This window comes from Poecile atricapillus, chromosome 11, assembly GCF_030490865.1.
Source record: "Poecile atricapillus isolate bPoeAtr1 chromosome 11, bPoeAtr1.hap1, whole genome shotgun sequence".
Lineage (NCBI taxonomy): Eukaryota > Metazoa > Chordata > Aves > Passeriformes > Paridae > Poecile > Poecile atricapillus.
The window spans coordinates 20,086,708-20,099,722 of NC_081259.1; positions in this window are offsets into that span (position 1 = coordinate 20,086,708).

Here is a 13,015-nt window from a genome sequence, read left to right on the forward strand (position 1 = left end):
GAAATTGTGCAATTTTTGTTTTAGCATCTTATTGCTTGGTATTGAAGTGCTTTAAGTATTATCTGACCATGGCTGTCTCGCTTGTATTAAAAGATTTGAGAATAAGTTGCTCTATAATTGCTGATCCTATGAGAATGTGAAACTGGATAATATATGAAATGCAACAAAAAAAACCACCCCAGCGGCTGCTGTGACTTTTTCTGTGATCTTGGGTGTTTTCTTGTGGGAATGGTGTGGGATGCTTCAGCCCCAGCCTGCTCCTGTTCCCGGGCTGGAAGGATGCAGGCTGGTTTGGAATGCAGCTGAGGACCAGGAGCTGGGCTCTTCTCTACCCTGCTGGGAGAAGGCCAAGTCCTTGCCGGTCTGGGCCGTGCTGGGAGGGTTGGTGGAGGCTGGAGGCCTCTGCGGGGGGAGCCCTGAGCTCTTTTTGGGTGTTTTTGTCCCCCGTTCCAGGCCAGCGTCTCCTCCGTGCCAGCAGTGCAGGAGATCTCCATAGAAGGGAAACGCTCTCCATGGCTGGAGCTGCTCCTTGTGCCTGCCTTGCTGCTGCTGCCCGAGCCTTTCCGTGCCCTTATCCGCTCCAGCAGCGCTGGGAACGGCAGTCCCGGCCCAGGGGCTGCTGTCCCGCTGGGAATCTCCGTGCTGGGGCCGGGGGCTCTCCCTGCTGTGCCCCAGGAGTCCCCATGGCCCGGCTCGCTGACCCCTGCCCGGGGCACTCCGGAGCCCTCCCACGCAGCGTCCCGCCCCGGGGATCAGTGTTTTCCCTCTCCGCAGGGCTTCCAGGGCAGAGCTGAGCGAAAGCAAGTAAAAAAAAATTGGTAAAACAAAAAGGCAGGTCTAAAAATAGTCCCAAGTGCCTGGGAATGGACCAGAGCGAGCACTGCTGCTCCGGGAAGTGACTCGCTGTGGGGCTGCAGGCTGCCCGCAGCACAGGGGGGCTGCCAGCCCCTTCCCGTGGGATCCCCCCGCCCGCCGCCCTGGCTCTTCCCTGCATCCCGAACCCCGCTCCAATCCCAGCTCCAGCGCCCTGGCTCTTCCCTGCCGGCTCTGTCCGCATCTCGCAGCTCTGCTCACCTGAGCGGAAACACTCCGGAGAGCAGCGGGCCATGGTGACGGGAGCGTGCAAGGCTTTAAATTATAGAGCAGAGACTTTTTCCTGCTCTTTTTTTTTGGTTGGTTTTTATTTTTTTTAATCCTTTAGCACATGCATTAACATGGCCAGGCCATGAATAATTTACGCCCGGCTCTACTAAGCTTTTACACTGGGGCCCGCTCGCCTCGGAGCTTAAGTAGGTCACGTCTGCTCCGAGGGTCCCCGGGCGTCCCCTCCCCGGCTCGGCCACGTGTGCACTCCCCGGCTGCTCCCCATGGGGTCCTCCTCAAAGGGACGCTCTGGGAGGTGATCTGGGGACACGGAATGTCCCCAGAATATCCCCATCACCAGCCAGGGTGAAGCTCTAGGTGCAGAGAAGCTCTGGGTGGGGCAGGAGCTGTTGGCATCACCAGAGAAAGGGTGCAGGTCCATGGCACCTTTGGTTCTGGGCTGTCTGGGCATGTTGGCCAATGGCCAAAGGACAAATAGAAAAGATGACATTGAGGGTGGAAAAATACTGGGGGCAAAAAGGCTGCTTTTGTCACGCTTTTGTTTTCCACTTTACGGGAAACTCCTCCTCTTTTCCTTGTTTTGAAGGTGGGACAAAAGATAAATCTCGGAGCTTTTTGACTCTTTTCTCCTGAACAAGCTGTGCACTGCCACAGTGTGTGGTCTGGGCACTGAGGCAAGGAGCACTTTGGGAATAGAAAACCCAGCTGTTGTGATGCTAAAGGGCCTCTCGGCATGGCTGTGCTGGATAAGCTGCTCCCACTGGAGGTGATTAGACACACTCCCAGCCAGCCAGGGGGGCCAGATCCAAAACTCTGCCCCTGTGCAACCAAACAGGTAGGAAGGGGTTCAGATGGTCTCACACCAGCATTCATCCAGTGATGTGCTGGTCACAGGAGCGTCTGTCTTGGGGCCAGTGGCATCCCACAGGGCTGGTGCTCCCACATCCCACACACCTTTGCTGATGGTTAAGGGTCCCCATGCAGCTCATGCAGGTGACAATCAGTGCCTTTCACCCATTTCTCCAGGAGATTCCATGAAGAACAATTGTAAAGGATCAAACCCCAGCAATTCCCATCTACTGGTCTGTGCCAGCACTGCTGCCACCATCTCCTTTCCTGTCCACTCTCAGGCCGAAGCCTGTCATGGCTAGAGATCATTTTGAACATCATTGCTGACCTGCTTGCTTGTCCACCAGGCAGAGAACAATGGCCACAGCTGTGAGGAAATGTCTCATGTGCTGCCCCAGCTCCATCCTGCAGCAGGGTTTAGCGGCTGCTGCTCCCTGCTGATTTCCAGGAATCGTAGAATCGCTGAATTTTTAAAGCTGGAAAGGTCCTCTAATTCCATGGAGTGCATCCATTCCCCAGTGCTGCCAGGTCCAACACTAAACAACCATTCCCAAGCACCACATCTTTGAACAGTTGCAGGGATGGTGACTCCACTCCTGCCCTGGGCAGCCCTTTACAATGCCCAGTCACCAACACTCAACCTGAACCTCCCCTGGAACAACTTGGGCCCGTTTCCTCTCATCCTGTCCCTTGTTCCCTGGAAGCAGAGCCCAGCTTCCCCACCTGGCTGCCCTTTCCTTTCAGGGAGTTGTGGAGAACCAGAAGGTCCCCCCGAGCCTCCTTTTCTTCATGCCAGCTCCCTCAGCTCCTCCTGGTGCTCCAGCCCCTTCCCCAGCTCTGTCCCCTTCCCTGGGCATGCTCAAGCCCCTCAATGTCATGTGTTCAAAACTGAGCACAGGATCTGAGCTGTGCCAAGAGGCTGCATCTCATGCAGTGGTGCTGGGATTCACGTGTTGTCCAGCCCCATGAGGGTGAGGAGCAGGTCTCCTGTGGTCCTGTGGTCCTCACCTCACACGTCTGTGGGGCCCCAGCCCATGGCACGTGGCCAGATAAAATGACTGGCCAAGATGTAAAAGGATGGATGATCTTGTTAGCACCTCTGGAAGAGGCAGATTGATACAATCAAGCTCAGCCAGGCCTGAAATATCACCAGGAGGGCAGGAGGAGGTAGGGAATGATGAACACCAAGCAGGGAGGAGACAACGTTCTGGCTGCCTCACGATTCTTTATTGCACAGTGACCCCTCTCAGGAGTTTTGCTTGGATATCACCACACTCCCACAGCTCCAAAAATACCTCTGCTCTCCCCTGCCAAAATCTACTTGTCCAATTATTCCCCAACCCAGCAACAAGTCTGTAGAGAGTTGGAATGGGCATCCCAATCCTCTGTGGAAAGACACAGGTGACAAACAACGGATGCCACAGGGATCATGTAACAAAATACACCCCAAAAAAGAACTGTTAGGGAAAGGTGAGGGGGGACAGGTCACACCCAAAAGGTGATGCATGACATCCCAGAGAGTCTCACCTGGGACTCAAGGTGTTGCTGCCATGGGATCCTGAGGGTTATTAAGGAGGTAACTCCATCGCGATTCAAAAAATACTTGGTCGCGGCTGAGTTCCCGGGAACAAAAGCTGCTCTGAGCCAGTCAGGCTTTAACGGCGATGTTATTTGGGATAGTGTGATGAGAAATGCGCTGCTGTCTGTGCTGTTAACACGTGTAGAGTTTAGCAGGAGAGCCAGGAGGTGGCACCCGAGACCTGAGCACGGGAGGCTGTAACATCTCTCCAGCAGCTCGGGGCACTGGGGAACCGTGCACGCGTCTGTCATGCACCTTCTCCTCCTTGGCTTGGGGAGAGCGGAGATACTTTCGGCAAAGCAGCTCTATATTAAGTTAATAGAGGGTAATATTTTAATTTTTTCTGGCCAGCTACAGCGTTGTTATGAAAAATACACTGAATTTCAGCAGGAAGGGGACGGGATGGGGGGCGTTGCTTTATAGTCAAAGTGGGCTGAAGTGGGACTATCACCACTCCAGCCGGTCCTGGCTTGTTCCAGCTGAGCCTGGGAATCCCCTGAGGCTGGAGCTGTCCCTCTTCTGGCGGCCTCTCCCATGCATGTCTCCTGGTATTACTCACTGAACTCAAAAAGAAGTGCGATGCCTTCTGTGATGACACAGCCATGACACAGCCATGACACAGCCGTGACACAGCCGTGACACACTCGGTTCTGTCACACGGGCCATGGGAGCCACCCCCGCGGGGCACCGGGCAACCTGTGCATCCCCCTTGGCGAGTGAGCCTGAGACGGGCAGGGGCAGCACGGTCACCCCTCGATGTGCTGGGACACACTGCAGGTGGCACTGGGACACACTGCAGGTGGCACTGGGACACACGGCAGGTGGCACTGGGACACACTGCAAGTGGCACTGGGACACACGGCAGGTGGCACTGGGACACACGGCAGATGACACTGGGACACAATGCAGGTGGCACTGGGACACCAGCACGGCACCAGCTGCCATGCCTGCAGGGGGAAGAGGCCGCTGTTGCACCTGCAGGTCTCAGCCCAGCGCAGGCAGGGGAGCGAGAAGAGCCAGCTGCAGCAATCCCTGGGACAGGGGAACATCAGCTCCTGAGAAAAATCTGGAAGGATCTCCAAATATGTCCAAATGTCCTGCTCTGTTGGTCTGGGGTGCTCAGATCAGGAGAAATCCCAGCTTTTCTCCTGGGATGCAGATGGGTTGGAGTCCTTAGAGTGTCCTGCCATGGGAACCCAGAGCTCTGTCATGCCTCCTATTTCCCATGCTCCCCAGGCATGGCAGAGCATGCCTCATCTCCTGGCCTTCATCCACTGGGCTTCTTCAGGTGGGATTCACCTGCTGGGGGCTTCATCGATTGGGCATCACCCCTGCCCTTTGTCCATTTGGCTTCACCTGCTGGGCTTAAATGTGGCTGACACATTCCTTTCATGATCCTCTGGGTGCCAGGAGTGAGTCTGAGCTCCTGAACGTCTCCTGGGTTCCAAGTCTCCGTGCTGCTTACCCAGGACAGGAGTTCCAGCAGGCAGAGGGAGAGTGGCAGCCTGTGCCAGTGAGTCAAAGGCAGTGGGGCAGTGGGTTAATTGCTGCCAGAAGCAGCAGTTCCTGCCCATCACGGCAGGCTGGGCCCATCACGGATGCATTTCCATCACTTCCCTCAGCCTGCTGTCCTCTTGCTGTCTTCAGCATCGTGCTCAGGGCTGCGTTGGGTGCTCAGGGCTCTCTGGGTGACAATATGGGACAGCTGCAAGGGCTCTTCTCTCTCTCTTCTCTCTTTCTTCTCTCTTTCTTCTCTCTTTCTTCTCTCTTCTCTCTTTCTTCTCTCTTCTCTCTTCTCTCTTCTCTCTTTCTTCTCTCTTCTCTCTTCTCTCTTCTCTCTTCTCTCTTCTCTCTTCTCTCTTCTCTCTTCTCTCTTCTCTCTTCTCTCTTCTCTCTTCTCTCTTCTCTCTTCTCTCTCTGGTGGCAAAGACAGCAAGACCTGCCCAGCCCCAGTTGGAATGTGCTGGATTTTCCCATGGATCTGTCGCCCTTAAGAATCATGAGCAAGGTTTTGGCAGAAGAGCCTGATCCTTGCAAATGTCTGGGAAAGGCTGTCAACTACTCTCTGTCCACAGCTGAGGGAGCTGGGGGGGCTCAGCCTGGAGCAAAGGAGGCTCAGGAGCACCTTCTGGCTCTGCACATCTCCCTGCCAGGAGGGGACAGCCAGGTGGGGATCAGGCTCTGCTCCCAGGGAACAGGGATAGGAGGAGAGGAAATGGCCTCAAGCCACACCAGGGCAGGCTTGGACTGGATATTAGGGAAAATGTCTTCATTTGGAGGATGGTCAAGCACAGGAACAGGATGCCCAGGGCAGTAGTGGAGTCACCATCCCTGGAAATGTTCAAGAATGGTGTGGATGTGGCACTTGGGGATATGGTTTAGTGTTGGGGAACAGTTAGACTGGATCATCTCAGAAGCCTTTTCCAGCCTAAATGATTCTATAATTCTGTGATCCTGTTCCAGCCTTGCCTTTGTGCCCCAAGCACATTAACATGCTGATGAGGACCAAACAAGGTAAAATCTGATTAATTAAATACCCCATTTGAGGTTGCCCCTGTGGTGTAGCACTTTGATGTGGGCTGGGAATCAGCAAGGAAATATTGCTTTTCCATGGAATTTGGCATTTGTAAGTAGTTGCCCCCATCTTTTGGGGGAAATTTTTGGGAACTGGAGAGAAATTTTTCTCATGTGGATCAGCCTGGCTGTGCCAGTGTCCTCCTGAAATGCAGTAACTGGATTTCAACAGGGCATTTTGACATGGGCCTACTTCCTTAATATTTACCAAGGAAAGGTTTACCTAGAAATCCAAGGGACCACTGTGCCTGCTGACTTGGTTCCTTTTCAAGAACAAAAAACCAACCAATCAACCAACTCTAAAAAAACAATAACAACAACAACAAACCCCCACAAAAACAAACAAACAAAAACAACAAACCCCCCCAAAAAACAAAAAAAGACCATCCTGAAAAATTTGTCCTTGCCACGGATCCAGAAAATCCAGGTATCTCTTGGGACAATGTGCTGAGTTCCTGTGATGGATTTGGCTTTATTAAACTGACATAGAAAGCTTATATCCAATATATGTAAAAAAAAAATGTGGTGGTGGAACCTTAAAAACTATGGTAGCATTTAATCAAGGTTAAAAATCCTCTCTTATCATTTGACAGTTTAAAATTATTATTTTTCATTTGTGATGAAGAGGGTCTGTGTCTGGGGAGCTACTTTGTTGGGAAATGGGAGGAATTCCAGTGGGATGCAAGGGAAAACATTTCCAATGAGAGCACCAGAGTGGGTGGGTATGGAGCAGTGGCAAGGGGGTGTCTTCTCATCCTTGGAGACCTCCAGAATTGCCTCCAACACAAACTTTCCCTGTTTCTTGCAATTTAGGGGACAGTGCATGAGAGAGGGGTAATTCTGGCTGAACTCAGGCCACCATCAGTAGTCATTTATCACTCAATAAATGAGGATGAACAGATATTTTACTTCTAGCTATAAGTTTCTAGCTAGACTGAAAAATGTATATTTTAGGGATCAAATATATGAGACTGAATTCAGATAATGTTTTCCAGAAGGTTTAAACCTTTCTACGGGGTTTAAGCACTTTTTGGTGTTTCCTTCTCTTCATGCTTGCCCTTTAAAAAAAAAGCATTATATGAAACAAAACTGGAAGATAAGAACTTACTTTTAATCTGTTTGTATTCTTACAAACAGACACACAAATCCCAAGCCAGTAAGTACACCCTGGGTTTCTAAAGAAAATATGTTGTGGTGAACAGAAAGGTGATCTCCCAGCAGTGTGTTTGTCTATGGGATCAGAGCAAAGCTGCCCAAGCACGGAAGGTTCTTGAGATAGAAAGTGAAAGACAATGCTGGTGACACTCTCAGAAGGTGCTTTGGGGTGAGCACTGCAAAAAACCCAAAGGTTTTCTCATGTTTTTGTCAGTGGAAATAATCAGAACTATGGGCTTTTCCTTTCTGGGCAAAGATTAAGGCATGAGTGTCAGACCTTGCAGCTCCAAGGATGGAGAGGAACTGATCAAAACCAACATCAGGATGAGAAGGGGGGGAGTTGGGCAGAGCTGTTTGGGTAAAAACATCCCTCAGCCACCACATCAAATGCTTTGTGCAGTGGACTGTGGAAAATAGTATTTTTGTAGCTACTTCCATTTAATTCCATGTCTCTTCCTCTGAGCATAGCCCTGCATGAACGATGCATGATGCAAACAGCATTTTGGGACAGTCCCAGAAGAAAAGCCAAATGGTGGAGCACTGCTAGGAATAGTGAGGAACAGCATCTCCAGAGCCTGTGATGAAAGGCAGATGCAAGGAGAGGAGACATCTCCTCCCTGAGACAAAGGAGCAGAGATGGACACCTTCCCTTGCAGAAGCTGTTCCACAAAGCCATCCCAGAAAGAGCAGAGGATTTGTCTGGGGTGAACCAGCTCCATGTCAGCCCAGCAATCTTTGTGGGGCTCAAGTCGTGCCCAGTAACAGATCTCAAGGGCTGGCACTCCTTGGAAATGCCAGCTGGTGTCAAGAAAGCATTTGACAGTCTTTGTTTTGTACTTAGAGAGATGTGCCTTGAGGTGCCCTGACTTGCCCACAGAAACCCCACTGCTGCTCAAAGCAGAGCCTTTGGGTAAACAGGGGCAAACCCAGCCTGCTCAGTGCAAGTTCTGGGGCTAGAGACACGCTCATGTCCAGAGAGTGCTCCTAGGTACACCTTCCTTACCTCCCACTTCCATGGATTTTGGACTGATTTACATATCCCTTCTCTCCATCACCTGCATCCCACTCTTTCATTCCTTTTCTAGATCTCCTGCTACAGTGATGTTTCTGATCACTATTAAAGTGTGTAAATTCACGGGGGAAGTGGGTCAGCTGGTTAAGATAACTTTGAAAATATTCCTCTAGGGAAGAGCAAACACAGGCTTTACACCAGCCCTGATGCTTATGGAACTGAGGCCTTTAGGAGCAAAGCTTGAGCCAAGTGCCTTACTCTGCTGATTTGAACCAAGTAGATCATTGAAACTGAGTTAGAAGGGATCCAGTCCAACTCCTTGCCATGCACAGGGCAACCCAAGAATCCCCCCATGCATCTGAGGGTGTCGTCCAAATGCTTCTGGTAATATTCCACAACAAGCAGCCTGTGAACCTGAGGAACTGTGACAGTGCTTGGCTCTCATGGAGGCTGGAGATGAAGTTTCTGGGGGAATTCTGGCAGTCTCTTGAATGAAAAGTGTCTGTAACATCACTAAAATTGTACTTTAAAGAGAAGGGGATCAGAGCAGGCAGGTGGGGGCACAGCAACACCACTAAGAGAACAGTGCTAGTGCATGGATATGGGAGCGTGGGATTTGTCTGTTCTTGGGCTGACAATGTCAGAGCAAGGAACAAAGCAGTATGGGAGGCTTTAAAATCAATTACCAAGAAGATCTTGCTGATTGTAAAGCAGTTTTAAAATGGCAAGTACCTGGGAGAAGAGAGAAGGTCTGTTTGTGGGCACACAGAGCAGGAGTTAGTCACAAAGCAGAGATTCGATGGGTTATGACCCTGACTTTGAACTTCACCAAACTCCTGTGTGATTCTTGCAGTCTACCCCCTGTCCTGGAATGGCCTACCAGTCTCCAGCATGACTCACACAGCTACAGGATTTACCAGGAAAGCACACACAGAAACTTGGGCAGACACAAGGCCCCAGTGTCAGCTACTGCCACCCATCCCAGATCCACCAGTGCTATTCAGACAAAGCTCATTTGCAGAAATTTGATTGTAGCTCTGTATTTCTGGGGGAACACACAGTGCAGAGGAGCTGGCAGCCACTGCACTCCTGTCCCACCTCAGGCTTGGGGACAGGGTGCTTGTCCAGTCACCCCTCTCAGGAAGGGGGAACACATGCACTGTCATGCTCTTAAAAATCTGGCAGTGGGTCCTTAAATGTTTGTTTCACAAGGACATGCCAAATGATTTCCTGAGTGGTGTCTCCCTGGGACAGTTATGTTAAATATTAATTGATGGGACGATATGAGGTGTCATGCCCTATCAGCAGGCAGAGCTGAGAGGAGGGGCAGGCAAGGAAGTCAGGGCTGAGGATAGCTTGTGTGGAAATCACAAATCTGAGTATGCAAATAACTCCATGTTTAGTAAATACCCAACTGACAGAGTCATGGCATTTGCAGAAGAGTAAAGGAAGGAGCAGTGGCACGTTCATGAGGGGGTGGATGAAAGTCTTCACACAGAACAATAAGGCAAAAATTTGCAATCAGCAGCCACAAAGGCTCTCAGGGCCTTCTTCTCCCACTGGATTATCTGATTTTTATTTCAGAATCTAATTGTTCCCCTTGGAGCTCTTCCATAGGATTACTATACTTGATCCTAATTTAGGTTGGGTGGTAGATCACTACCTTACACAGCCCTGCCACTCAAGGGCTCTTTGGTTCAGAGCGGAGATAAGATTGTCACAGGATGGTGGCTTTTCAGCTGAGGTACAGTTATCAAAGTTTGTACTGTACAAATTGTACTGTAATTGACTTATTTTCCCAACTCTGTCAAAAGTGATGGTAGATCTTGAACAGGCATCTTAGAATTTTCTGTGTCAGTTTGGGAGAAAACACTTTGATCTAGTTGGTCAGAAATAGGATTGTGGTGTTAGAATGTGGAAGAAGCCCCAGAGCCATCCTGTAGAGGGTAGAACACCTCCTAGGCAAACACAAAAATCCTTTATAAGGTAACCAAGGGAAGGAGAATAGGGGCATCTGCCTCCAATGTGAGTCCTGCTTGATCTGTGCATGGAGATGGAGAGTTCATGCAGACAGAGAGATTTAGCCCAGGCTACAGAGAGATTTAGCCCTGGCTACAGAGAGATTTAGCCCTGGCTACAGAGAGTTCAGCCCTTTGGTTGTATTTTGAACCAGGCAGAAGCTCACCCTGACATCTGAACTTACAGCAGCCATTCCACACAGGGTTCCCAGGACACTGTCACCCCGAGGCTGCCCCAGCTGTGGCACTGCTGAAGGATCACTGCAGGGAGCCCGGGATTCCAGGCATTGTCCTCCCCCTCCATGGGGACCAGTGGGTGTGTGACCTGCAATGCTGCTCTCCCCCAAGACATGAGGATGCATCTCTCTGAGGTCATGCCCCATCCTCCTCCTCACTGAGTTAGTTCTGAGGTGTTTCATCATTTGTACACAGAAAATACACACCAAGTTTGACTGCTGCAAGTGAACTGCGTTATTTTCAAGTCAACAAAGCATCCACCCCCTCACCCAGCGAGGCCACAATGTTCCTGATCACAGACTGAACAGGCACACATTTGGTTGAGTTAATGTGAAGTTCAATGGCTCTGGTAGGAAGGATTGTCGTGCGAGGTCACACCATGGCTGTGACATAATCCCCAGGCACTGCTCTCATGTGTCTGGAGGAACATGAGCAGCCACCTTGCCAGTGAAAGCCGGACACCCACACATGTAGGTGAAAGAGAAATTAATCAGGACCAAGTCCTAAGGGTGTTTTCTCTTTGGGTGGCAGTCAAAAGGGCTTGTCGGGCAGTGCCAATGGCAAACAAAGAGAAATGGACCACGGCAAGGTCTTCAGAACACCTTTTGAAGGACATCTTGGAGGATTTGTAGTGGCTGGTGAAGACCTCGTGGTCCTGAAGAAGAGCAGGCCCAGCAGGCACAGGCAGCAAATTCTGGCAGAGAAAACATGGAAGTGTGAAGGGAATCTGATTCAGAAAGGAAGTGGGAAAGAAAATGAAGGCAAAGTGCTGACAGTCATGGCAGGGAGGAGCAGAAGAGCTGAAGGAACCAATTTCCCTACCCCAACAAAAAGTCACTTTTTGCCCAAAGGCTGGCGAGCATTGATGTGAGAACCCAAAGGACCTGTATCACAGCAAGAGCCCTGAGCTCCCAGTGAAGCTCCCAGTCCATGCCTCCAATGTTTTCAGATTTAGGGAACGCAGGCATCAGGCTGCACTGTGCTGGTAGAGCTGCAGGATTTCACAGTGAATCCCACACAGATAATTTGAGTGGTAAGTCAAGTCTGGAGGCAAATACACCCTAAAAAGGAAAGGCACAAGGAGGTGCCTTGAGAAAACAAGCAGATCCAGGAAGAAAACAACTGTTTCCCACCTTCTTCCATAGATGTGTCAGGAATTATGTTGCTGTGTGAACACTGAGTAAGGTGTTTGTCACAGCTTCCCATGAACTTGTTCCCCTGCCCTCAGAGCAACCACAGTGATGATGCTGACTCTGACTCCAATAAATGTTCCAGGGAATGATCCTGAAAAGGGGAAAAAAAACCCAAAAAAACATCAGTCTTCATGTGCCTGGGAGGCAAAACATTTTTAGGGGAATTAAATTCATAAATATATCTATTCATGCAAGGAGGAGGACAAAATAATATTAGAAACACAGGCCATTTTTAGCTGGTTCTAGCAATTTTACGTGATAAATCCTGTACATTTGCTCTTTTTCGAAGGAAGTCAAGCTTGGAAAGCTTTCAGCTACAGAATGTTCTTAGAATGCTCATCGCTGTGGTGACCTGTGCCAGGGAACAGCTGGAGCTGTGTCAGGGGAGGGCTAGGTTCGATGTGAGGAAAGGGATCTTCCCTCAGAGGGGGCTGGCACTGCCCAGGCTCCCCGGGGAATGGTCACGGTCCCAAGGCTGCCAGAGCTCAGGGAGTGTTGGTACAATGCTCTCAGGCACAGGGTGGGATTGTTGGGGTGTCTGTGTAGGGACTCAATGGTCCTTCTGGGTACCTTAAACCCAGGATATTCCATGATTCAATGACCCTGGAGGGGATAATCTATTTGAGATGTTCATCGACTCCATTTGAGCAGAAAACCTCTTTTCCCCAAAACCCAGAATCCTTGAAGTCTCCATTTTCTTTTTTCCCAATAAGCTATTTCTGCAGCTGAGATAACCACATAGCAATTGTGTCATGGCCAGGCAAGCCCACAGACCACATTTTGCTGAATTTTAGTCAAAGTGCAGGGTGTAGTGTTGTCACCAGCACGGCCTGGAGCTGGAGCTGAGGCTGGGATTGGGCCTGGAAGCAGGGTCTGGGGCTGGAGCTGGGGTTGGGACTGGAGACGGGGCTGGAGCTGCACCTGGAGATGGGGCTGGGGCTGGAGTTAGGACTGGAGATGGGGCTGGGGCTGGAATTGGAGATGGGGCTGGGGCTGGAATTGGCACTGCAGATGGGGCTGGGGCTGGAGTTGCACCTGGAGCAGGGATGGGACTGGATCTGGAGCTGGAATTGCAGCTGAAGCCGGGACCTGGGGCTGAGGCTGGAACTGCAGCAGGGGCTGAGGCCTGGAACTGGAGCTGGGCCTGGAGCTGGGGGACCCGGGCCTGGAGCTGGGCCCAGAGCTGAGCCTGGAGCTGGTCCTGGAGCTGGGGGACCCGGGCCTGGAGCTGGGCCCAGTGCTGAGCCTGGAGCTGGGGGACCCGGGCCCGGAGCTGGGCCTGGAGCTGGGCCTC